The sequence below is a fragment of the Puma concolor genome, chromosome B1, assembly GCF_028749965.1.
Source record: "Puma concolor isolate L17-30 chromosome B1, mPumCon1.1.hap2, whole genome shotgun sequence".
NCBI classification, from domain to species: domain Eukaryota; kingdom Metazoa; phylum Chordata; class Mammalia; order Carnivora; family Felidae; genus Puma; species Puma concolor.
The window spans coordinates 51,939,208-51,964,688 of record NC_141670.1 but is presented as its reverse complement, the minus strand read 5'-3'; the positions used below and the strand labels follow the sequence as shown (position 1 = coordinate 51,964,688).

Sequence of the window (25,481 nt, the reverse complement as noted above, 5' to 3'; positions counted from 1 at the left end):
AGGATGTTCTTCAGTCTCCAAGTATTTTTTACCTCTCCAAATTTTTTCTTGTAGTTGATTTCGAGTTTCATAGTGTTGTGGTCTGAAAATATGCATGGTATAATCTTGATCTTCTTGTACTTACTTAGGGCTGTTTTGTGTCCCAGTATATGGTCTATTCTGGAGAACATTCCATGTGCACTGAAGAAGAATGTATATTCTGCTGCTTTAGGATGAAATATTCTGAATATATCTGTAAGTCCATCTGGTCCAGTGTGTCATTCCAAGTCATAGTTTCCTTGTTGATTTTTTGATTAGATGATCTGTCCATTGCTGTGAGTGGGGTGTTGAAGTCTCCTACTATTATGGTATTAATATTGATGAGTTTCTTTATGTTTGTTATTAGTTGATTTATTATATATTTGGGTGCTTTCACATTTGGTGCATAAATGTTTACAATTGTTATGTCTTCTTGGTGGCTATACCCCTTGATTATCATATAATGCCTTTCTGCATCTCTTGATACAGTCATTATTTTAAAGTCTAGATTGTCTGATATAAGGATGGCTACTCTGGCTTTCTTTTGTTGACCATTAGCATGGTAGATGGTTTTCCATCCCCTTATTTTTGATCTGAAAGTGTCTTTAGGTCTAAAGTGGGTGTCTTGTAAACAGCATATAGATGGGTCTTGTTTCTTGTCCATTGTGTTACCCTATGTCTTTTGAGTGGAGCATTGAGTCCACTGATGTTTAGAGTGAGTACTGAAAGGTACGAACTTATTGCCATTATGATGCTTGTAGAGTTGGAGTTTTTGGTGGTGTTCTCTGGTCCTTTCTAATACTTGTTGCTTTTATATATATATATGTATATATATATATATATATATATATATATATATATATATATATATAAAATTTTCAATCTTTTCTCCCCTCAGAGAGTCCCCCTTAAAATTTCTTGTAGGGATGGTTTAGTGGTCACAAACTCCTTTAATTTTTGTTCGTCTGGGAAACTTTTTATCTCTCCTTCTATTTTGAATGACATCCTTGCTGGATAAAGAATTCTTGGCTGCATATTTTTCTGATTCAGCACACCGAATATATCCTGCCACTCCTTTCTGGCCTGCCAAGTTTCTGTGGATAGGTCTGCTGCAAACCTGATCTGTCTTCCCTTGTAGGTTAGGAACTTTTTTTCCCTTGTTGCTTTCATGATTCTTTCATTGCCCGAGTATTTTGTGAATTTGACTATGATATGCCTTGTTGATGGTTGGGTTTTGTTCAATCTAATGGTGGTCCTCTGTGCTTCCTGGATTTTGATGTTTGTGTCTTTCCCCAGGTTAGGAACGTTTCCCGCTATGATTTGCTCACATAACCCTTCTACGCTTATTTCTGTCTCTTCCTCTTCTGGGACCCCTATGATTCTGATGTTGTTCCTTTTTAATGAAGAACTGATTTCTCTAATTCTTAAATTGTGCTCTTTTGCCTTAATCTCCCTCTTTTTTTCTGCTTTGTTATTCTCTATAAGTTTGTCCCCTCTATGGCTGATTCTCTGTTCTGCTTCAGCCATCCTTGCCACCGCAGCATCCATCCATGTTTGCAGCTCAGTTATAGCATTTTTAATTTCATTCTGGCTATTTTTTACTTCTTTTATCTCTGCAGAAAGGGATTCTAATCTATTTTCGTCTCCAGCTAGTAGTCTTATTCTTGTGATTCTAAATTCTGGTTCAGATATCTTGCTTGTATCTATATTGGTTAAATCTCTGGCTGTCGTTTCTTCATGCTCTTTCTTTTGGGGTGAATTCCTTCGTTTTGTCATTTTGAACAGAGAAAAGGAATTAATGAGGTAGAAAAATTAAAATTAAAAAATTTAAATTAAAAAATATTAAAATTAAAAAATTAAACATGCACACACACAAATTGAATAAATGATGCTAGATCCTAGGTGTGTTTTGGTGTGGGTGTTGAAAGTGGCTTGACAAAATCTATAAAGAGCTCACCAAACTCCACACCCGAAAAACAAATAACCCAGTGAAGAAATGGGCAGAAAACATGAATAGACACTTTTCAGACATCCGGATGGCCAACAGGCACATGAAAAGATGTTCAACGTCGCTCCTTATCAGGGAAATACAAATTAAAACCACACTCAGATATCACCTCACGCCAGTCAGAGTGGCCAAAATGAACAAATCAGGAGACTATAGATGCTGGAGAGGATGTGGAGAAACAGGAACCCTCTTGCACTGTTGGTAGGAATGCAAATTGGTGCAGCCGCTCTGGAAAGCAGTGTGGAGGTTCCTCAGAAAATTAAAAATAGACCTACCCTATGACCCAGCAATAGCACTGCTAGGAATTTATCCAAGGGATACAGGAGTACTGATGCATAGGGGCACTTATACCCCAATGTTTATAGCAGCACTCTCAACAATAGCCAAATTATGGAAAGAGCCTAAATGTCCATCAACTGATGAATGGATAAAGAAATTGTGGTTTATATACACAATGGAATACTACGTGGCAATGAGAAAAAATGAAATATGGCCCTTTGTAGCAACGTGGATGGAACTGGAGAGTGTGATGCTAAGTGAAATAAGCCATACAGAGAAAGACAGATGTCATATGTTTTCACTCTTATGTGGATCCTGAGAAACTTAACAGAAACCCATGGGGGAGGGGAAGGAAAAAAAAAAAGAGGTTAGAGTGGGAGAGAGCCAAAGCATAAGAGACTGTTAAAAACTGAGAACAAACTGAGGGTTGATGGGGGGTGGGAGGGAGGAGAGGGTGGGTGATGGGTATTGAGGAGGGCACCTTTTGGGATGAGCACTGGGTGTTGTATGGAAACCAATTTGACAATAAATTTCATATATTAAAAAAAAAAAAGAAAGTGGCTTGACAGATTAGAGAAAAAAAGGGAGGGGATAAAAAAAAGGAAATCGTTTGAGACTTTGAAAACAATGTACACTGAAGTATACTAAAATGAGATGATGGGAATAAAATAGAATTTGAAAAAATTTACACAAAAGTAAAGAATATAGTATCAAAAAATTAAAGAAAAATATTTTCAATAGAAATTGAAAATAAAAATGAATTTTTCTTTTTCTATATTCAAGAAAAAGAAAAGAAACTAAAACGAAAAAAAAAGAAAAAGAAAAAAGGAAATCGTTTGAAAATTTGAAAAAGTGAATATACTGTAGTAGACTAAAATAAAATGATGGATGTAAAATAGAATTTGAAAAAATTTACACAAAAGTAAAAAATACAGTAAAAAAATAAAGAAAAATATTTTTAATAAAAATTGAAAATAAAAATGAGTTTTTTCTGTGTATTCAAGAAAAAGAAAAGAAGTGAAAAAGAGAAAAAAAAAAGAAAATCGAATAGATGGACCTGCTAACAGATTGAAATAGGACTGAAATTCCTTCGTTTTCCCCTTGAAGTCAGACTATGAAGTGTTTTATAGTCTGTAAACTAAGTAGGCGGTGAGACTTGTCTTCATGAAGAGCGAGGTTGGCCCAGTTGGGCTGGGCTCAGTGCAACAGGCTCTGTTCTTTACTAGATGGCACTACTAGCCTACTGGGGTGTATTTTTGTGAGGCTCACAAGTGCGTATGCGCATGCGCAGGAGTGGTGAAAATGACGTCATCCAGGTACCCATTCTGTTCTGGATAGCAATCGCGTACCTGTCCTCTGTCTTTAGCTCTCGTCCACTCCCCCCTTTTTCACTCTCCATGACCAAGCCCCAGGCAATACTTCTCTCCCGAGTTTTGTCTCATATGCGGCTGCTTTCCCTGACCCCTTATTTCCAAAGGACTGTGGCTTTGACCTGTTCTACCCCTCTGTGGGAGGGTCTCACCGAGCAATGGCCTAATGAACAATGGCCAAGTGTCGGCTGCACCCAGGAACACTTGCAGGACCCTGCTCCTGCAAGTGCCCTGAGACTGTGGCCAGGTGCCAGCCTGCCCCAGAAGTTCAGGAGACAATGTAGAAGCAGCGTTTCAGGGATTATGGGAAATCACAGCACACATCTGACACCAGGCTTCACCCTTAATGACTTTGTTCCAGCACCAGTCTGGATGTTCTCTGGGGTCTGCTGGGACCAGGTAGCTTCAACAGTCTCTACCAAATGTCCTTCCAGCAGTGGAATCGCTTTTCCCTGTGTGGCCTGAGAACCTCCCAGGACCCAGTCTGTTCCTGGGGATTCACCCTTCCCACCAGAGTACCGCCAGGTTTTGAGCTGCGTAGTTGCAGCCTTTGTGCTCCCCTTGTTTATAATCTTAATGGAATTTCAACCCTCTCTTTCTCCTTTCTCCCTTTTTAGTTTAGTCCCTGCGACTGTTTTGAATTTTCTACTTTCTCTCCAGGTGCTTTTGGGTAGGGGTGCTTTTTCTGTATTCTTCCCCTGGTCTCCCTCCTCTCCACCCACAAAAGTGGCTCCTTGCCTGCCCCAGCTTCTCTCTCCCCAAGTTCACCTCTCTGCGCCACGTACCTGCTGAATTCTGTGGTTCAGGTTGTGCAGATTGTTGTGTAATCCTCCAATCAGTGTTCTAGGTATGCAGGATGGTTTAATGTTTGTCTGGCTCTATTTAATGTACAGAAGACACACAAAAACTTCCAAGCTATTCTGCCATCTTGGCTCCTCCTATTATTGTTGAGTTTTAAGTGTTCTTTGTATATTTTGGCTATCTGTCTTTTATCGGATGTTTGTTTTGCAAAGATGTCTACTTCCCCTCCCCCAGGCTGTGAGTTGTTTCATTCTCTTAACAGTGTCTTTTGCATTAGTTTTTAATCTTACTCAAGTCCATTTTAATCAATGTTTTTTCTCACAGATCATGCTTTTGGTGTACCTTAAATGTAATCACTGAACCCAAGGTCACCTAGGATTTCTCATATTTTATCTTCTAAGAATGTTAAAATTTTGATTTTACATTGATGCTTATGATCCATTTTGAGATAATTTTTGTGAGAGGCATAAAGTCTGTGTCTAGATTCAGTTTTTTGGTATTTTTGATATTTTTGTATTTTTTGAATGTCCAGTGTTTCCAGCAACATTTGTTGAAAAGACTCTCTTTTCTCCATTAAATTGTTTGCTCCTTTTTCAATACCAGTTGACTGTATTTGCACAGATCTATTTTTGTTCCATTGGTCTATTTGTCTACTCTTCTGTCAATACTACACTGTGCTGATTACTGTAGCTTTGCAGTAAGTCTTAAGTCCAGTAGTCTCCATTTTTCAACTTTGTGTATTGCCTTTCCAATTAAACTTTAGAAACAGATTGTCAATATTTACAAAAGAACTTCCTTGGATTTTGATTTGAATTGTGTTGAATCTATAGATTAAGTTGGGAAGAACTGAAATTTTGACACTATTGAATCTTGCTATCCACATATAGGGGATATCTCTCCATTTTATATATTTTATGTTTCTTTGATTTCTTTTGTTTCTTTAGTCAGAGTTGTGTAGTTTCAAAGGTTGAATTTGAATGTTAAACTAACTTTGCATTCCTAGGCTAAACTCCAATTGACTGTGTTTATTTTCCTTTTTATATATTGTTGGATTCAATTAACTAAAATCTTGCTTAAGATTTTTACATCTATGCTGGTGAGGGATATTGATCTAAAGTTTTCTTGTAATTGTCTAATTTTGATACCAGGGTAGTGCTGACCCTCATATAGAACGAGTTGGGAAATAATCCCCCCTTTTCAACATTCTAGTAGAGTTTGTATTGAATTGGTATTATTTCTTCCGTAAATGTTTTGTAGAATTTACCAGTGGGGTCAACTGGACTTGGCAGTTTCTTTGTTGTAAGATTTTTAAGCACACATTTCATTTCTTTAATAGATATAGAGCTATTCAGATTATCTATTTATTCTTGAGTGAGTTTTGGCAGTTTGGTAATTTGTATTTTTCAAAGAATTTGTCTATTTCCATCTAAGTTGTCAAATTTCTTGGCATAAAGTGTTTTCATAATGTTATCTTTTAAATATCTGTATGACCTTTATTTTCCTTTTAACAGGTGTCCTTTTAACATAAGATGTTGGTGATTTGTGCCATCTGTCTCTCTCTCTTTTTTCCTGATCAGTCTGACTATAGGTATATCAATTTTATTGATCTCAGAGAATCAGGCTTTGGTTTACTGATTTTCTCTACTATTTTTCTATTTCATTTTTGATATTATATTTATTGTTTCCTAGTTTTTACTTATATGGATTTTCACTTGCTTTTTTCTAATTTTATAAATTAGAAGCTGAGTTCACTGGTTTGAGACTTTTGTTACTCTCTAATATAGAGATTTAGTACTATAGGTTTCCCCTAAATAATGTTTTAGCATGTTTCCCCAAATTTTAATATGTTGTAGTTTCATTTTCAGTCAGTTCAAAATGCATTCTATTTTTCCTTTTGGTTTCTTCTTTGACTTGTGATTTATGTAGATGTGTGTTATGTCGTTTCTATTGGGCTATTTTCCAGATATTATTGTGTTATTGATTTCTAATTTAATTCCACTGTGGTCATAGCACATACATTTTGTATAACTTCAATTATTTAAAATTCATTGATACTATTTTTATGATCCAGGATATAGTCTATGTTGACAAATGCTCTGGGGTGATTGGGGGGAAAATGTATTTTGTCACTGGCCAACTGACCAAGTTGGTTGATCATATAGTTAATGCCTTTCATATAGAAATTTTTCTTCTGTCTACTTATTTTACCAATTATTGAGACAGGAGTATTGCAATCTGTGACTAAAATTTTCTATTTCTTCTTGCAATTCTATCAGTTTTTGTTTTGGGTCTCTTAAAGTTGTTAGCTGCACAGGGTTTATGACTGTTATTCCCTCTTAATTGGTCACTTTTTAATTATGAAATAACTTTTCCTCTGGCTAAATTCTTTGCTCTAAAATCTACTTTCTCTAATAGTAATATAGCCACTCTATCTGTATTTTGACTAGTTTTAGAATGGTATAACTTTTCCCATTCTTTTACTTTTAATCAATTTCTGTCTTTATATTTGAAGTGACTTAATTGTAAACAGGATATAGTTGGGTGTCATTGTTTTACCCAAATTTGGCCACATTTACATTTTAATTGATGTATTAAAATCCTTTATATTTAATGTGAATAATGATATGATTGGTTTAAGTCTAGCACCTTGCTATGTGTTTTCTATTTGCACAATTTGTTTTTCCTTTCTTTGTCCTTTTTAAAATGCTTCTTTTGAGTTAATTAAGTATTTATTATGATTCTATTGTATTATCTTTCTTTGATCACTAGCTAGAACTTTTTTTTTTAATTTTATTTTAGTGACTGATTTAATGTTTATAGTAGCAGTTGGCAAACTATGGCCTGTGGGTCTGTTTCTGTAAATCAACTATTACTGGAAGGCATCCACACCCATTCATTTACATTGCATATGGCTCCTTTCAAGCTAAAACAGTGAAAGTGGGGCATTTGTGATAAATACTATATGGCCCACAAGTCTAAACTATTTACTATCTGTTCTTTAAAGAAAAATTTGCTACCCTGGCTTACAGTATCCATCTTTAACTTATGGCAGACTACTGTTATATAATATAACAATTCATATTTAGTATAAAAATCCTTATAATAGTACACTTCTTCCCCTCACCTTTAACCCCTATTCTATTGTTGTCATGCAATTTGCTTATTTATGTTATAAACCAGAGAGGGAGGGAGAGAGAGAGAGAGAGACAGAATGGTTTCTAATTCTGTTTAAATAGTTATCTTTTAAAGAGACAAAAATACAAAATCATGATCTATCATTTAGCAGTACTCACAGTAGCTGATATTTGAGAACAATCAGTTTATTGCTTTAATGGAGTCAAAATATAGGGATGAACATACTTTCTTCTTAGCTTCTTTGCTTCAGTCTTTCCTCATCTATGCCCACCCTCATCAGTGATAGGATGGGGGTGAAGGTACTTTCTGGAAAAACTTTACTTTCCTTATCTATGGTATTTGATGGGATTAGGGTAGGGATATTTTCTGGAAAGAACTTCAGACTGTGCTCAGGATTTACTCCTGGGTACCTTTAAATCTTCTTTTGTAATGGGAGATAAGTAGACAGTTCTAAATCTCATGTAAGAATGGTTGTGCTACCTCTCAACAATAGCCAAATTATGGAAAGAGCCTAAATGTCCATCAACTGATGAATGGATAAAGAAATTGTGGTTTATATACACAATGGAGTACTACATGGCAATGAGAAAGAACGAAATATGGCCCTTTGTAGCAACGTGGATGGAACTGGAGAGTGTGATGCTAAGTGAAATAAGCCATACAGAGAAAGACAGATGTCATATGTTTTCACTCTTATGTGGATCCTGAGAAACTTAACAGAAAACCATGGGGGAGGGGAAGAAAAAAAAAAAGAGGTTAGAGTGGGAGAGAGCCAAAGCATAAGAGACTGTTAAAAACTGAGAACAAACTGAGGGTTGATGGGGGGTGGGAGGGAGGGGAGGGTGGGTGATGGGTATTGAGGAGGGCACCTTTTGGGATGAGCACTGGGTGTTGTATGGAAACCAATTTGACAATAAATTTCATATATTGGAAAAAAAAAGAATGGTTGTGCTACATGTATATGAATAAATCATTTTGTAGTATGAAGTCTTCTGTATACTAAGAGACGCACTGGTATCATGTATTAAAGGCCAGGAAGGAGAGAGACTTTCCTGAAGTATGTGTTGCTTTCAGGATAGGTGGAATATGAAAATGGACATTATTTGGGGGATGATATTTAAGAAGATGACCCAAAAGGAAATATTAGGGTTTTGTAGAAGCTGTAGCTTCTCTAAGAGAGGCTTATTCATACTTTATTATGTCATTAAATAGGGGAGCTCTTAAGTTGAAGTAATGGAGCTTTATTTAAATTGGATAACAGACATTTGTTTTATTTTATACACATTTCTCAAAGTTGAAGTAATGGAGCTTTATTTAAATTGGATAACAGACATTTGTTTTATTTTCTACACATTTCTCAAAGGCTTATGATATCTTAAACCTTTTCTTAACTCAAACTTTTTGACAGTAACTCTGAATATTCCTGGTGTAGCCCACAAATCCCATATCTCCACTTCATTTACCAGGCTTGACCACACTGATATTTTCATTCTTTTAATGGGCTATGTTCTTTTTCTCCTCCAGAGCCTTTCCACAAGCTTGTCTTTTGCCTGAAGCATTCTTTACACCAGTCTTCCCTATGCTAACTCCTACTTATTAGCCAGGTCTCATTTCAAACATCACTTCTTCAGAGGGAACCTCCCTGCCCACTCAGTATAAAATAATTTCCCTCCTACCCTTAATTCTTTTATACACTCTCATGCTTATTGTGTCAGACTGAATTATTGGCCCTGTCCTTCATCCCTTCCTGTGTCAATACCTTTTTCACTTACCAGGGGGAAAGTGAATACTCTGGGGGAAAGAAGAATACTCAGATCTTTCAAAGCCTGTTGGATAAGTCATCGGAGATGATACTGTTACTAGGGACCCAAAATGTCATTATGGCCTCCCTGTTATAGTCCTGGCCAAGTCTGAGTCAAAGTGGGTATAACAGATTTATGGACCCCAACCAATAGTTTCATTTTCCTGGTTTCAGGGTGCAAACAAAGGTGGTTATACTTAATAGCCAGCAGAATCCTTCTATTCATTCTCTAGAACCTTTATTTATAGTTTTAAAAAAAAACCTGATAATGCCCCTATTGATCAAGATAGTTGCCATAGTTTGGGCTCCCTAGGACATAGACTATGAGACTATGCAAGAGATTTATTAGGGAGTGCATTCAAGACAAACACCAGCAGAAGGAAGGAAGCAGGAACAGATAAAGGAAAACTTGGGCTGTGATACAATTTCAGTGAAGGCTTCAGCAACCCCATGAGGTCCTCTGAAGCTGGGATCACCTTCCACAGTTTTCCAGGTGAGGAAGCTGGAATTTTATATGCCCTGCATTGATCAGTCATTCAGTGTGGGGTTCCTTTGGAAAATAATCATGACCTTGGGTGAAGAGGCTCTGTTCAGCCACAGCAATTCCCAAAGAGACTTGACAGTCGAGGAAATAAGTCAAAAAGATTCCTGAAGGGGGAATTTGAGCATCACATCACAATGTCCACTATGGTAGTTAACCAGAAGTAGTACTGCATCCTAGGTGGAATTGCCAATATCAGTGCCTTTCAGTTCACAGATATGGTCTCTGCAGAAATCCAGATGAATCATGGCAGACAATGATGTACTGTCATACATTTTATCAATTGGCAGCCCCAATTGAGCTGTTATGCCTCATGTGGCATCGTTATTACATTGCACATGGTATGCAGTTATTGATCTGGAAAATGCCTTCTTTGCCATTTCCTCTAAGAAGGAAGATTAAAATTGGTTTGCATTGACTCCAGGTCCAGAAGTATAGTAGCTCACATCCACTGTCTTGGCCCAAGACCATGTTAATTGTCTTGCTCTCTGTCACAAATAAAGCATCACATTAACCTACTATATTGATGTCATCTTGCTTATCAGACCTGGGAAATAGGAAGTGGAAAGCACTTTGAATGCCCAGATGAGACATATCACTCCAGAGGATGAAAGATAAAGATTCAGTGGCCTGATACATTGGTAAAGCTTTTAGGGGTCCAATGATCTGGACATCCTCGGGGAATCCACTCTAAGAGAAGGGACAACCTATTGCACTGTACACCTCCTATCACTGCTCCTATCACCAGCAGTTGGTGGGTCCTCCTTAGACTTTGTAGATAGCATATAATATAGTTGAAAATAATGATCCAACCCATTTATCAGTGCCTCAGAAGGTTTTCAGTTGATTGTGGGGCTCAAAGCAAGGGAAGATATTGCATTGAGTTCAAGATGCAGTACAAACTGACCTGTCACTTTGGTCATATGGCCAATAGATACAATGGCTCTGGATCCAATTTTGAATGGCCCTGAAGGCTCATTTTCTTCCTGTTTTGGGGAGCTCAACAGAGACCTGGGTTAGTAGGTCTGAGTTAGCTCAATGAGGAAGAAGCTAACTCTTTACTGGGCTACTAAACTCCTAAAACTCCTCTTTTCAAACAAGGTCACTTTTCAACCCATGAAGCTTCCAATGTTACATAATCCCAGAGATGTTCCTTGCTTTCCCCCATTCTATAAAAATGTAGATAATTATGGTCATGGAACTCCTCTCTCCTGGAACACTAACCATACTATTTACTGTGTCCAGCCTAAAGTAATGAGGGTTCAGGGGATTGTATGTATTCTAATACTTCTCCACTATAAGTTCCCCACCCCAGTCTAGTATCTGTGTGTGCTCATGTTACTACGGTAGATATGGACATTGTAGGGAGTCTCTGTCAAGCCAGAACAGGAGAATTGTAGACTGTTATGGATCTGAAGCAATTTGCCTCTTGCAGCAAAGAATTTGTAAAACAATTCCTGCTGTGCTATGGAGTCCTAGTAGAGAGTGAGCACCTAGCCTTGGACACCAAGTAACTGTGAGACAAGAACTGCCTATCGTAACCTACCAATTCACATGGTTTGGCAGACCAGAAACACTCCATCTTCTGATGAAACTTCAGGATTGAGCTCAAACAAGTCTAAGTAACATGAACAGGTTACTTGTGTCTTTATGTCACCTACCTCTGTTGCAACAAAACTGCTCTCTCAACTTATATATTGACTTAATAAGAAGCCCTATGCCAGATGATGACAGAGGAAAAACCCTCAGTCCTCATTCCACAAAGGGCCCTGAAGATGGACTTAGGCTGCAATACAGACCTGCTCAGGGCTGGCCTTGACGTGACAAGGAGGGGAAATAACCCTGTGGGCAGAGCTTTGAATAGTACACTTGGTCATCTCCTTTGTATGGAGAAATAGATAGTGTTAAGTAAGGCCTTATGGGCAGTGGTGAACAGCTTAGCTTGCTGGTCAAGGGCTTGGAAAAGGCAAGATTGAAATACCTAAGGTAAAAAGGTCTAGGTCTAAAAAGGTCTAGGTCTAAAAAGGAGGTGGATGGACCTGAGGAGAAACCTTTGTGCTTCACATAAATGCGCATTAGAGAGTATTCACTGCAGTGGAGATTCTAATCAATACAGGGAATCAATGCCTATGATGGTATCCTGAGTAACCCACAGTATGGAGTATCGTGGCCTAGAACACACACATGCATGTGTGTGTGCACACACACGCGTGCACACACACACACACACACATCTGAAGCTAAAGTTTCATGAAATGATACATATCCCTCCTATATGCTAGTTACCACCCACTAAGTTGATACCATGACTCAATAATAGGATGTGAAATGTGAATCACCATTTGAAAAACACTGATGGAAATCAATCCTAACCTTCCTTTTACATTTAAGGAAACTGAGCTCCAAAGAAGGCAAGGCTTGTGGTGCCTGGGTAGCTCAGTCAGTTAAGCATCCAACTGTGGCTCAGGTCATGATCTCACAGCTTGTGAGTTCAAGTCCTGCATCAGGCTCTGTGCTGACAGCTCAGAGCCTGTGCTGACAGCTCAGAGCCTGGAGCCTGGTTTGGATTCTGAGTCTCATTCTCTCTATTTCTGCCCCTCCCCCCCTTGTGCTCTGTCTCTGTCTCAAAAACAAAGGCAAAACTTTGTTAAACATCATTAGCAAATGCAGGACTAAAATTCATGTTTCCTGACTCTCAGATCAATTTCATTTTTTTGGCATCTTTCTCACATTTGTTAAAGGAAATAAAAAGGAAACATTTTTGAGGTGATAAGGGATACAAGAAAATTTGAAAAACTTTCTTTTTAGCAAACATCTAAAAATGAAGGCTAAAATTCAACAAACATCCTTCAAAGTGCATAGCCGATCCCATAAGAAAGTAAGGAAGAGTTTAGGAAGTCAAACACAAAACAGAAGGAGTCCAGAGTTGTTATCCAGAATTAAAGGCCAACAAGAGGTCTAGAGAATTACATTATATGAACAAGTTGCATAAATCTAGACTCTTGAATTTTAATGGTCATGTGGGGGACAAAGACTTGAGCTTTTGGAAGGTAGGTTGTATGAACTGAGAACCATTTGCAAAGAAAGGACACTTACAGGGACACTTAAAGAATGGACACTTATAAGCTCAGGGACAGTGTAGGCTAGGAAAACAAAAAACTCCTCTGGCAAAAGATTGTTCTTTGTTTTAGCTTCAGTAACAGATGGGGAAGGGTTATCAGAGAAATGGTAAACATGACCCTATCCTCATAAGTGTGTTACAGCTCCAAGTTAACTTTGTACATAGCTCAGAAAATACCAAAGTGAAAAATTAAAGTGGTCCCAGTTGTGTGTATCCCAGGAAATCTCTCAGAAAGAAGAACGACTCTCCTCTAGAGACTTGTATGTTCAGCATAGGTAGGGCTGCCAGATAAGATGCATGTCACATAGTTAAATTTGAATTTCAGATAAACAATGAAAAAATGTTTCAGTATGCAGCATGACATATCTGAGAAATACACACAAAAGTATTAGTTGTTTATCTGAAAATCAAACTTAACTAGGTATCTTGTTTTTTCCCCCTAAACTGGCAGCTCTAATCAGAGTTCCTTACAGATGCCCACAGATTAAGTTTAGCCAGTCATGAGTTCAAAATGCAAAGTTGCTGAACTCATATAGGAAACAAGCCACCATGAGAAAGAGCAGGAAAAACAGAAGATTGTATACCTAAAGCCTTCAGATATTTATTAGATAATGAATATAAATAATTACATTACAAAAAGGAAGGAATTGAAAACTTGAGACTACAAACAAAATACTACAAAAAATGGCCAGGCAAAATCAAAAAAGAATCAAATAGAATTTATGGAAATAAGTAGAATCAGTTGGGGCACCTTATTGGTTAATCATCTGACTTTGGCTCAGGTCATGATCTCATGGTTTGAGAGGTCAAGCCCTACATTGGGCTCTGCACTGATGGTGCGGAACCTGCTTGGGATTCTCTCTCTCTTCCTTCCCCACTTCCCCACTTGTGCTGTCTCGCTCGTTCTCTTAAAATAAACAGACTTTAAAAAAAGTAAAAAGAAAAAAGAAATAGAATCAGTAAACCAGTAGATGGATCTAAAGAAATTATGTGGAATGCTAAAAAAAACAAAACAACACATGAGAAATGTGAGAAAAAAGTTACAAAACAAGGAAGATAAATTGAAAGGCTCTAACATATGGCTACTGAAGTTTTCAGAAGGAGAGAATAGAAAAGATGGAGAAAGGTAAATAGTCAATGAATCAAATGACCAAGAATTTCCTGTAATTGATGAAAGAAATTAATCCACCAATTCAGGAAAGCTCAAACCTGCAGCAGAATTTATAGACAAACACATTTTAGTGAAATGGCAAAATAACAGAGACAGAGAAAATCTTAAAATCAGCACAGACAAGAGAAAATGTACTTATAAAAATACAGCAAACCGGTAGACTTCTCAGCAGCAACAATGGAAGCCTAAAGATAATGGAATCACCAAAGTGCTGAGAGAGAAAATAACCACCATATTTAAATTGTTGACACCAAAAAGTATTTAAATTGTTGGCAACCAAAATCATTAATGAAAAACAGATTTTAAAAATGGTTTATCATTAATAGATCTTCACTAACATTTTTTAATATTTAAAAACATATAATTTAAAACTTAGAAGGCATTTATGTAGGTATATCTACAGAATCACAGTGTGTAATAAAAAATTAGAGAAAAACATAAATGTTCATCATCATAGGCACAAATAACTGAGTTTTAGTATAGCCATACAACAGAATACCATTTAGGTGATAACATACAGGAACTAGAGTTAAACTGATCAACATAGTTCACAATCACAGGCAAAAGCAAGGTGCAGAAGAATATGCTAACTATGATAACCCTTTCTATACATTTTTGAAATATGCAAGACGTTACAATTGCTTAGTATATATTCAGATATAGAAAAATTATAAATTCAAGGGAAATATAAATACACAGTTCAGGCCATTTACTATGACTGGAGGAGATGGAGAGACCCACGGAGACCTTCAAGTGGGTTCATAGTGTTTTTGTTCTTAAAGTGTGAAGTATACATGATGTTTATTATATTATTATTTGTCCCATTTTTGTCTTAAATACCTTACCATAATTTATAAAAGTAAATGAAAAGGAGAAAAGAAGGACATTTGAAGTGTTTATAATCTCTTCTCATTTTGAAAGCAAAATGCATATGGAATGGTAAAACTAGTACTTATGAGAGATGGTTAAAGAGAAAATAAGGGTAAGAGAATAAAACAGTGCGGGGTAAAGGTAGCAGGTAGAAACTCACTATGAAAGCAGGTTTAGTTATGGGGTTGTTTCTCCAATTATCCCATGATTTTATAAGCAGAAGTCATGGGTCTCTTGCTACTTTTCAGGCCACATCTTTGTGGCTCTGACCTGAGACCAAGAGGCTGTTGCTGCAGCCAGTAATTGGGAAGAAGCAGAAAACAGCTTCCTCTTTCACCTGCCCAGCTGTCTTGTAGCTCTGAGGCTAAAGACAAGGAGGAAATGAAGAGTTAGGCCACTGTAAAAACTAGACTCTACTGGAGTCCAGTTTCAGCTGCCACTGCAACTGCCTTCCTTCTGCATCTCAAGTATTAGCAAGTGTACCTCATTGGACCTTGAATCACATCGAAACTGTCAGTGCAAGGGAGCTGGGAATAGCAATTCATAGGCTTCCAGATCTCATGACACAGAAAAATGGAGATTTAGGCTTTAGGGAACTGAATTTCAAATGCTACTAGACACCATATCTAGCAAACCCACACCACTTTGGTTTCTCGGCATACACATGCAACTTTCTACTATGTTAAAAATTCTAGAAAATAAGAATAAAAACAATAGCAGTCTTTTGCTAAGCATAATACAAATATGCTTCATATAAACAAAAGCAATCTGATCCTTTTCCCCAAAGTGGGAAGCAAAAGTCTCATAAATCACATCATCCATCTCTGGGTGATAATCATTTCTCCTTTAGAAATTCCCACTTATGTCTTTGTGTCACTTTGGATCTGCCAAGAAGCAGATGTTAATGCAGAATTATATGTGAAAAGGATTTATTGGGGAAAGTACCTAGGAAGAATAAAAAGCGAGGAAGTGACAGTAGGCAGGATGTCTTCAAACCCCCTTGCAGGTCTGAGAAAGTCTTGATCAAATTGATGGGAGATCTTGAACAAAGATTGCCACATTGAGTAGTAGTAATGGACCTGATCTAGTATCCTCTGCACGTCACTCTCAGCCATTGCCTGGGTGCAGCCCAAAAGAAGGGTGTTTTCACCCTGACTGCCATGATGGATTCAAAGGAGTAGCAGCTGAGAGTTGTTATCAACTACACTCCCTGCACCACTTTCTCTCAAAGCAGATCTGAATGGCGCACCTCCTTGGCCATCCCAATCTTGTTTCTAAAGACTAAATAATAAATTTAATGATCACCAACACCTGGAAAAGGAGTGAAAAAAGGGAAATAGGCATATACAAATATGAAAATCTAGGCAGCTACTACAGTTCTTGAGTATACAACCTGGGCCATAGCCAGTATGTGTGAATTCCTTCATCCAACTTGAATGAAGCTCAGCTGATAGTGGTTCTTTGCTTGGTGGTGTAACCCAAATTTTCATTTCGGAGGTCTTGGTGGTTTTGCCGGTATTGAGTTGCTATAGTTTTCCATTTCTCTTTTTGGATAATGAAATTCTAAGAGCATCTCTGAAGGATTTCACAGACTCCTCCTTGTCTAAACTCTACTTGCAATAAAGTTCTTCTCTTGATAGTCGGGGTCGATCATTTCAGTCTACACATTAACTCTTTCTTTGTCTCTTGGTTCAATGACATGGAAAGCCCCACACAGCCAGGTAGCAGTCTCAATTCACAGGTCAATAGATCCACTGTGTCCCCTGGAAGCAGAAGCACTCCTCCTTTGAGAACTAAGGTTTCTAAGCCTTCAAAGCTCAACGTTGTGTGAAACAAAGTACATTTTTTGAATGGATCATTAGGTGGCTAGTGATTGGAGTCAGGCCCATTTTTATCCTTTGATTTACACACCCATGTTTTCTAGCCATAGGAGAATTGGTGCAATCTGTTGAAACTAGTTTTTAATATATACTATACCTTATAAAAGAGCACTCCAACCTCATACGTTGTTAGATCTCAGCAGGCTCACTTATGGAAACTTCAGTAAGCCATTCCGCTGTTCTGGCAGGCATGCTGCTTCTGGGTGGTGGGATTCATGTTAAGATCAGTGAATCTCACAGGCATCGCTTCTGTTGCATTATAACCAGTTGGTCAGAAGTTATGCCAAATGGAAAACCATATGCTGAATAACTAAGCATTTAGTAAGTCCTGTGTGATGGGGTGGCAGAAATATGTGGTCAAGGTGGGTACATCCAAATACAAAAATAAATTTCTATTACTATGATAAAAAATCACTGCCTATTCCACAGAAGAAGGGGCCAAGTGTAGTCAATCTTCCCCAGATGGTTCATGTGTCACAGCATCTTCAGCCTGCAGATGATGGTCACAACAAGGTATTATGAAGATGCTGATGCTTCTCATGGGAATTATTTTTCAATGCCTAATTAAACACAGAATCCTCAGGACTCATATAAGGGATAGAGTTAGAGGATGGCTAATCAGGTCACACTTAATAAATCCATTCTGATATTCCTATCCAAGGCTTTCATTTTTTTTTCTTTTATATTCTGCAAAGGATTTTCCACTTCATACAGGCCATTATTTGTCCAAGGTTTTAGTTTTCCAACCAAACAGCCAGAGCCATTCCAGCTGCTTCAGCTAACTCATTTGAATACAGAATTTCTCTCAAGTTCACCTAGACTGGTAAATTTGATCCAATCACATTTTACTTTATCCCTCTCCTAACCTCTTTAGAATCCATTCTCACATATAATCCTCAGGTTTCTACAGATATACATTAGCAGAATGTTGCAGTTTTTTTTTTTAATATTTTGAGAGAGACAGAATGTGAGCAGGGGATTGGCAGAGAGAGAGGGAGACAGAAACAGGCTCCAGGTTCTGAACTGTTAGCACAGAACCCGACATGGGGCTTGAACTCGCGAACCATGAGACCATGTCCTGAACTGAAGTCAGAGGCTTAACCGACTGAGCCACCCAGGAGCTCATAGTTCTTTTAGTGCATACTATGTTCTGGGTCAGATTTGAACTTATCCCCTATAAAGTCTACTGGGATGATTCTACTTTTGGTTCTGACCAAAAGTGGTAGGAGTGGGTTGTAGAGAATCAGCATTACATGGACAAAGAATTATTTCAGCTAAGTCATTACCAGCTTCAAAAGGCCTTCCCAGAAGGGCGTGGAGGTGCTGCCTCTGATAGAAAGGCATGCTCAGTGGGATTTGGGGTTTTAAAGTACACTGATTTATCTTTATGCATCCAAATATCCCATGGCAAATTTTGTGGTCATCTTCTTTACCAATTAATCACTTTTCACATGAGCATCTAAAAAAGTTGTGAATTCAAGTTGTATTGTAATTCTGCCACCTACAGGACTTACTCTGGATCATATTTTTGATACAATAGATAAGAGATTCTTTTAGGGCAATTTTTTTTTTTTCTGTAAGCCATCCATTGGATTCCATTACACTAACCCTTGCACTTCTCTCTTCCACCAGAGCATTCTATCACAAAATTCACTTGGTCTCTTTGAATAGGTAACTGATTCCAGGAATGACAAGTAATGACTTGAGAAACTGTTCTGACATTGCATACCATGGACTCCCTGAATCCGATTTTCTGCTAGTGACGAGGTCATTATTGCATTCAAATCAAACCAGGCCTTGACAATGCATCTTGGATTTCCATCTTTGTAGCTGAACTTCCTGGAACCACTTCCAGTACCAAATGCTGCATCTGTCAAGATTCTATGAGGAAAACAGAAAACACTATCTCAAGCAGAAAGGGATTTAGGACATAGACATAGATGTTTATAGAACAATTAAAAGGGCTTGAGTGCAAACATCAGGAAAAACAGTTGCTTGCTTTCCAGAGCTTAGCAAACTTCAAAAATCATGGGAAATTACTGTTCCCCCAAATCAATGATCTTACTATTCTCTTCAGCATTAGAGTGACAATTTTCAGGAGGATACCCAAAGCTGATGGCAAAAACCTCACAACTATCATCTGCTAAAATCTGCATGCCTGTACACAGCTGTTATGAGAAAATTATGGTTTCTCCCTGTTTTCTGCCTCCTGAAATTTGGCTAAGGATCCAACTTTGAAAGCTGCTGGAGTTCTCAGACATGTAACCCCAAGGTTTCAGCCTCTATAATTTTTGGGAGAGTTTAGAAAGGCAGAGATGATGCTAAATATCAATATGCAATATCTGGCATATCCTCTACTGAATGTGGAAAGCAAGAAGAGTAATTCCTTTAGACAATTGCTATGAGTGTTAAATGAGATAATATAACACTGGCAAAGTCCTGAGCACAGTATATTATACATGAAAAAGCTTAATGAGTAGCTTGATATCTTCATGAGCCCTAAAATAAGAATGCCTTTATAGCTTTCAATTCTGCTTTCTGGGATAAAGCACTAGATGACTCTGTATAGTTATTTTCCATTTGTACCCCATTTCCCTACTGCAGATCTAATGACTGTCCTTCCCTGAGTCCTGGTAGGCTGAGTCACTTGAGATAGTAAAGGTCACTTGGCTTGCCCTCAGCAATGGGAGATACTGGCAGGAAGTGAGAGGGTTAGGGGTATTTCCTCCCTCTCCCTTCCCATTGAGACATTGTGCTGCCAGTGGCGGAGACCCTCCTTGACTCAGTTCCTGCTCTGTGCCCCTCCTCCACACCTGCTGTTCTCACTGGATTCCAGTAAGTATACCTTCTCTCCTTGCCCCTGTGACTCACTGCTGTTACCTGTCTCTTGAACGCCTTCTACATGTGGGTCCTTTAAGATGCCCATAACTCTTTCTTAGTTCCTTCACTAAGTACCTTCATTTGAACCTTCCGAGTGGAGTTCTGTTTCCTTCTGGGACTCTTCCTAACTGATATGCTCAGGGTTATCTCCCTTAATAGCTGGCCTGTGGTTTTAGAGCCAACAGAGGGCTGGAAGGAAATTCAGAAAGTTATTACAATGTTCAGTGGAAAGTCTGGCAGTGGAATGATGCAGAACACAAAGATTTCACCCACCCTTTTTGACAGATGTAAGGACTTCACCTCCAAAATACCAATGAGCTATCAGCAAACAGGCAGTTTTCCTCGTGGAAAAACAAGTCTGAGGACCCACCGTGTGCCCTTGTCCAAAATGGGAGTCAGCATAACAGGGTCGGGTCTCTTTAACCTTGTGCCCAGATGCTCCAAGAAGCCTGTAACAAGAAAGAATCAGGGCACAGCTGAAATCCAAAAGGGAAAGGAAACAGGCTAAGATCCATGGGGAACAATGTCTATTTCTTAATCTGTCTCCTGCCCCAAATAGCTCTGCTCTCCTCCCCCATTTGTGTTTATGTGTCTGTTTCTTTCCCTGGCAGCAGATGCCACCAGGCCTTAAAGTAGGTCACAGAGGACGGTGATGAGCCGACACAGGCCCTCAGGCCATGTCCTCCCCTGACCTCACTCCCAGGTTCCTGGGTCTGGAGACCCACATAAGCCTGTGCTCTCCAAGGCATCCTGACAGAGTCCATGCTCCCTAGAACCACAGCGAGTCAGTGTTCCTCCTTCCAGTTGTGAGTGGGCAGGGAGCCTGTTCAGAACTGGCAGCAGAGGGGACAGCACTGAGTTGGGCTGTAGCCCTCCCCGCCTCATCCTGCCCCTGCCCTTTCATCCCCTCCAACCGCAGCCCTGCTTTACCGCCCTCAGGGATGCCCATTCTTCCCAGGGCAGCCAGAGAGCCCCATGTCCCTGCTGTTTACCCTGAGAAGCACTGGGGTCCCTTTCACATAGACCCACAGGTTCCAAACCAGGGCTCCTAGCATGTACCAGGGGCAGCAGTGGTGGGATGGGTAGAGTGCACAAATTAGAGTCAGGAAACCAGATTTCAGACCCCAGTCACCTGAGGCACAGGCCAGTGAGAGCGTGCCCAGAATAACCCAGCTGGGAAGCCACAGGTTACAGGCCTGCAAAGACCCACTGCACACCCCAAGCCACATGTGCCTGCCTCCCTCACAGCCCAGCCTCCCATCCCTCCTTGGGACCCTCTCTGCCCGGCATCCGGTCCTCATGGTGTCTTTCTCTCTACAGGTTCTTTCAGAGCATGGCTATGGCTGATCACTACTGACATCCAGGAGATACAAACTACTGGGAGGATTACCACCAGCAGTACCTGAGCAAGAACCCCAATGGGTACTGTGGCCTTGGGGGCACTGGAGTCCTGTCTGCTCTGTGTTATGGGCTCAGAATTTATATGCTGGAACCCTGGCCTCCAGTGTGGTTGTTATTTGGTGATGGGTCCCACTAAGTAAGGCTAGTAATTACAAGTAATAGTAAAGAACTGATTAAGGTTAAATGAGGTAATAAGAGTGGAGCCTTGATGTGGTACGATTAGTGTTTTTTAAAATGTTTGCTTTTGAGAGAGAGTATGTGACAGGAGGAGAGCAGAGGATATGAAGCGGGCTCTGCACTGACAGCAGTGAGCCTGATGCAGGGCTCGAGCTCATGAACCATGATATCATGACAGCCAAAGTAAATGCTCAACCAACTGAGCACCCCAGGTGCCCCAGTATTAGTGTTTTTATGAGAAGAGACACTGGAATATGTGCTCCTGCTCTCTCCCTTTTCTCTCTCTGAATCTCTCCCTCTCTCCATAAACAGTCACTGAGGAACGCCAGCTGAGGACACTTTGAGAAGTTGGCCATGTGCAAGCCAGGAAGAGGGCCCTCACCAGGAACAGAATAATCTGGCACCTTGATCTCAGACTTCTAGCCTCTAAAACTGTGAGAAAATAGATTTCTGTTGCATAAGCCACCCAGTCTGTGGCATTTTGTTATGGCGGCCTGAACAGAATAATACAGTATTAACAAAAATCATTTCCCCCCACAGGGCTGGCCCTTGAGATCACAGCAGAAACACTTTCAACAAACTGGGCAAGTCTTTTGTGGTTCACATCAGTGGCTTTTCGAAGTGTACAAAGTATAAAGTCGTTTTTAAAAGTCTGATTTAAAAGTATAATTTATATTTATTTAGTAATTTCACTTTTTTAAGGTGTATGGTATTAAGAATCCTGACAAATACAGGGGCACCCAGGTGGCTCAGTAGGCTGAGTGTGCGACTCCTGATTTCAGCTCAGGTCAAGATCTCGTGGTTCATGAGTTCGAGCCCAACATCGGGCTCTGCACTGACAGCACAGAACCTGCTTGAGATTCTCTCCGTCTCCTCCCTTCCCAGACTCTCTCTCTCTCTTTCTCTCACAAAATAAAGAAATAAAACTTAAAAAAAAATTAAGAATCCTGGGCGCCTGGGTGGCTCAGTCAGTTAAGCATCAGACTTCGGCTCAGGTCATGATCTGACATGCTGACAGCTCAGAGCCTGGAGCCTGCTTCAGATTCAGTGTCTCCCTCTCTCTCTGTCCCTACCTTACTTGCACCCTGTCTCTCTCTCAAAATAAATAAACACTAAAAAAAATTTTTTAAGTTAAGAATCCTGACAAATACAAATGTCTGTGTAATCACTACCATGATGCAGACATAGAAACTTCCTACCCGCCCCCCAAATGTTCCCCATGCTCCTGGGAACCCATCCTCTTCCCCAAACCTCAGCTCCTGGCAACAACTGATGTATTCTTTGTGCCTGTTGTTTGTCTTTTTAGAATGCCATCTAAATGGCATCATACCGAATGCAGTTGCTTTTCCACTTAGCATAATGTATTTGAGATTCGCGTTGCTGCATGTATCTATATTTGTTCCTCCATGGTTGAAGAGTAGTGCTTTTGTCTGGATGTACCACTGTTTATCCATTCACCCAATGATGGACATGTAGGTTGTTACCAGTTTTTAGCAATTATGAATAAAGTCACTATAAACATTGTGAGATTTTAGTGTGGACGCATGTCTTCATACAAAGGTGTTTTGATAAAAGTGTGAATTCATTCATTGATGTGCTGGGAGATTTGGGGATTCTTTAGGGTCCGAATGAAGATAATGCATATGCTGTGTTTCCCATTCTGGACTCTGGGACCAGCCATGGAAGCATTGTGGTTAAGCTAGGCAGGATTGTGAGTGACACTGGAAATTCTTTATCTCTGCTCTCTTCCACCTCATATGAACACATGCTTTCCAGTGCCCCCAAAGTATGCATTTACAGCCTTAGTGAAACTCAACTTCACGCTGTTTTCCAAAGCACAGCAATGAGGAAGCTTCCCCATTTCAGCCCCCTTCCTGGCATAGAAAAATATGAGCTAAGTGGGTGAATTCTGATGCTTTGCTTATAGCTATGAGAAGTATCGGAAATGCTTGTTGTGTGAAAAGTCTATACCCAATAACATGAACTAACTTCTTAATATTTCATGTACCTTTTGCTTATTCTGACAGGATATTTCCAAGAGTTTTAAAGATAAATTTTAAAGCCTCAAAACAGCTAGGAAAAGAACAGTCCCCATAGTCACTTCCCCTGAAATGGAAATCCATTATGTATAGAATTTTGGAAAATGTTTATCTCTATCGCTGCCTTGCAGGTCTTTAGGAATAATGCTGTCCCCCACATACCTGTCACATCCATGGTGATCACTCATGAGAATTATTCAGTGGCTGTTGATTCAGATTTGAGCTTTGTTCAATAAATTAACCTTTGTCTCCTGCTTAAACTTGTACATTATTCCAACTCAATATTTTAGTTTGGACCTTTTGAAATTGCCAATATTTTGGAGCTAGAAAAACAGCAATTATATATGTTTTTTTTTTTCAACGTTTATTTATTTTTGGGACAGAGAGAGACAGAGCTATATGTTTTGACTTAAAAGTTCCTATAGGTCCCACACACCTTCATATGTTTGCAAATGTTTTCTGCCCATGTAGAATGCCATCATTACTTTCCTAGGACTGCCAGAAAAAAGTACCACAAACTGGGTGGTTTAGAACAACAGAAATTGTTCTGGAGCTCTAGAGGCCAGAAGTCCAAAATCAAGGTATCAGGAGGCCATACTCCCTTGGAGGCAGTAGTTCCTTGAATTGTGGCAGTCTAAATCCAATCTTCATGTGGCATTCTCCCTCCCTGCCTCCCTCCCTCCCTGCCTCCCTCTCTCTCTCTTTCTCTCTCTCTCTCTCTCTCTCTCTCTCTGTGTGTGTATCCAAATTTTTCCTTTTTTTTTTTTAAATTTTTTTTTTCAACGTTTATTTATTTTTGGGACAGAGAGAGACAGAGCATGAACGGGGGAGGGGCAGAGAGAGAGGGAGACACAGAATCGGAAACAGGCTCCAGGCTCTGAGCCATCAGCCCAGAGCCTGACTCGGGGCTCGAACTCACGGACCGCGAGATCGTGACCTGGCTGAAGTCGGACGCTTAACCGACTGCGCCACCCAGGCGCCCCCAAATTTTTCCTTTTTATAAGGACACCAGTCATATTGCATTAGGGGCCAACCCTGCTCCAGGAAGACATCATCTTAACTAAGTGTATCTGCAATGACCCTATTTCCAAATAAAGGCACAATCTGAGGTACTAAGGTTTAGGACTTCAAAAGAAGAATTTTTGAAGGACACCATTCTATCCATAACAAATGCCTCTCTGCCCTCCTCTAAAACCGTTTCTCTTTGTAGATTGACTTGGCCCAGACAGAGCCTATTTCGTCTAGAGAATCTTCCCTAATAACCTCTTTCTCCCACCCACCACATACACATGCTCCTCCCAGACTGGGTTGGGTGCCCCTCCGTAGCTCACGGTGATACACTTACTCCATTGTGTTGTTGTCTTTGGTCACAGGTCTCTCCCAGTTGGGCATGTGCTTCTACGAGACAGAACAAATAATGTTCATTTTTGCATCATCCTCTAAGCCTGGCATGTGGAACGTGTCCCATAAAGTGCTAGCTAACCTACTGAACAAATGAATAGACTGCATCAACAAAAACCACCCTGCAGCTGATCTATGCATGGGTCTGCTTATAGACATGTCTTGCTTATAGACACTGCTGGTTAATGTTCCTCCCTTTGCTGGAAGCCAGTAGAGATGCAATTAGTAGAGATGACATTAGTAGAGATGAAATTAGTAGAGAATTAAAACCATGGGCTTGGTGTTTGCCAAGCCCAGTGCTAGGATACACACATTATCTCATTAATCCCCCCAACAATATAACGATGCATTATTATCTCCATTTTGCAGATGAGTAATCTGAGGCTCAAAGTTCAGTAGCTCCCCTAAGGTCCCACTGGTAATGTGAGCTCTCTTCTTTAGGAGTCCTTCAGTTATCGTTGCTCTGCTGTATCATCTGGGCTGTTTGGACCAGAAGCCTTGAATCCTTTCTCCTGGGGAGTGCCTTTAGCTCTCCTGTCCTGATGCATTAGTGGATCTGAGAGAATCTGAGATGCCTCAACTTGCAGG

General features: G+C 39.6%; 1 protein-coding gene and 1 long non-coding RNA gene across 3 annotated transcripts in view; one reads left to right on the top strand and one right to left on the bottom strand.

Annotated features, from left to right (window-relative positions):
• PRSS51 (serine protease 51) overlaps positions 1 to 22,130 on the top strand; it is a 60,174-nt gene extending 38,044 nt beyond the window's left edge. Inside the window, exons 6-8 of one of the 2 annotated variants that reach the window (XR_015250101.1) lie at positions 21,196 to 21,297; positions 21,766 to 21,887; positions 21,994 to 22,130. The gene's annotated coding sequence lies outside the window, so the exon portion shown is untranslated. Of the gene's footprint in view, positions 1 to 21,195; positions 21,298 to 21,765; positions 21,915 to 21,993 lie in introns of those variants that run through there. The other variant, XR_015250102.1, reaches the window with a different exon arrangement.
• LOC147581632 (uncharacterized) lies at positions 9,740 to 24,886 on the bottom strand. The gene is made up of 3 exons (XR_015250103.1): positions 24,838 to 24,886; positions 20,149 to 20,324; positions 9,740 to 18,876 (listed from the first exon to the last, which is right to left on the bottom strand). It is a non-coding gene; the product is annotated as an uncharacterized LOC147581632 (long non-coding RNA).
• Positions 24,887 to 25,481: the final 595 nt, after the last annotated feature.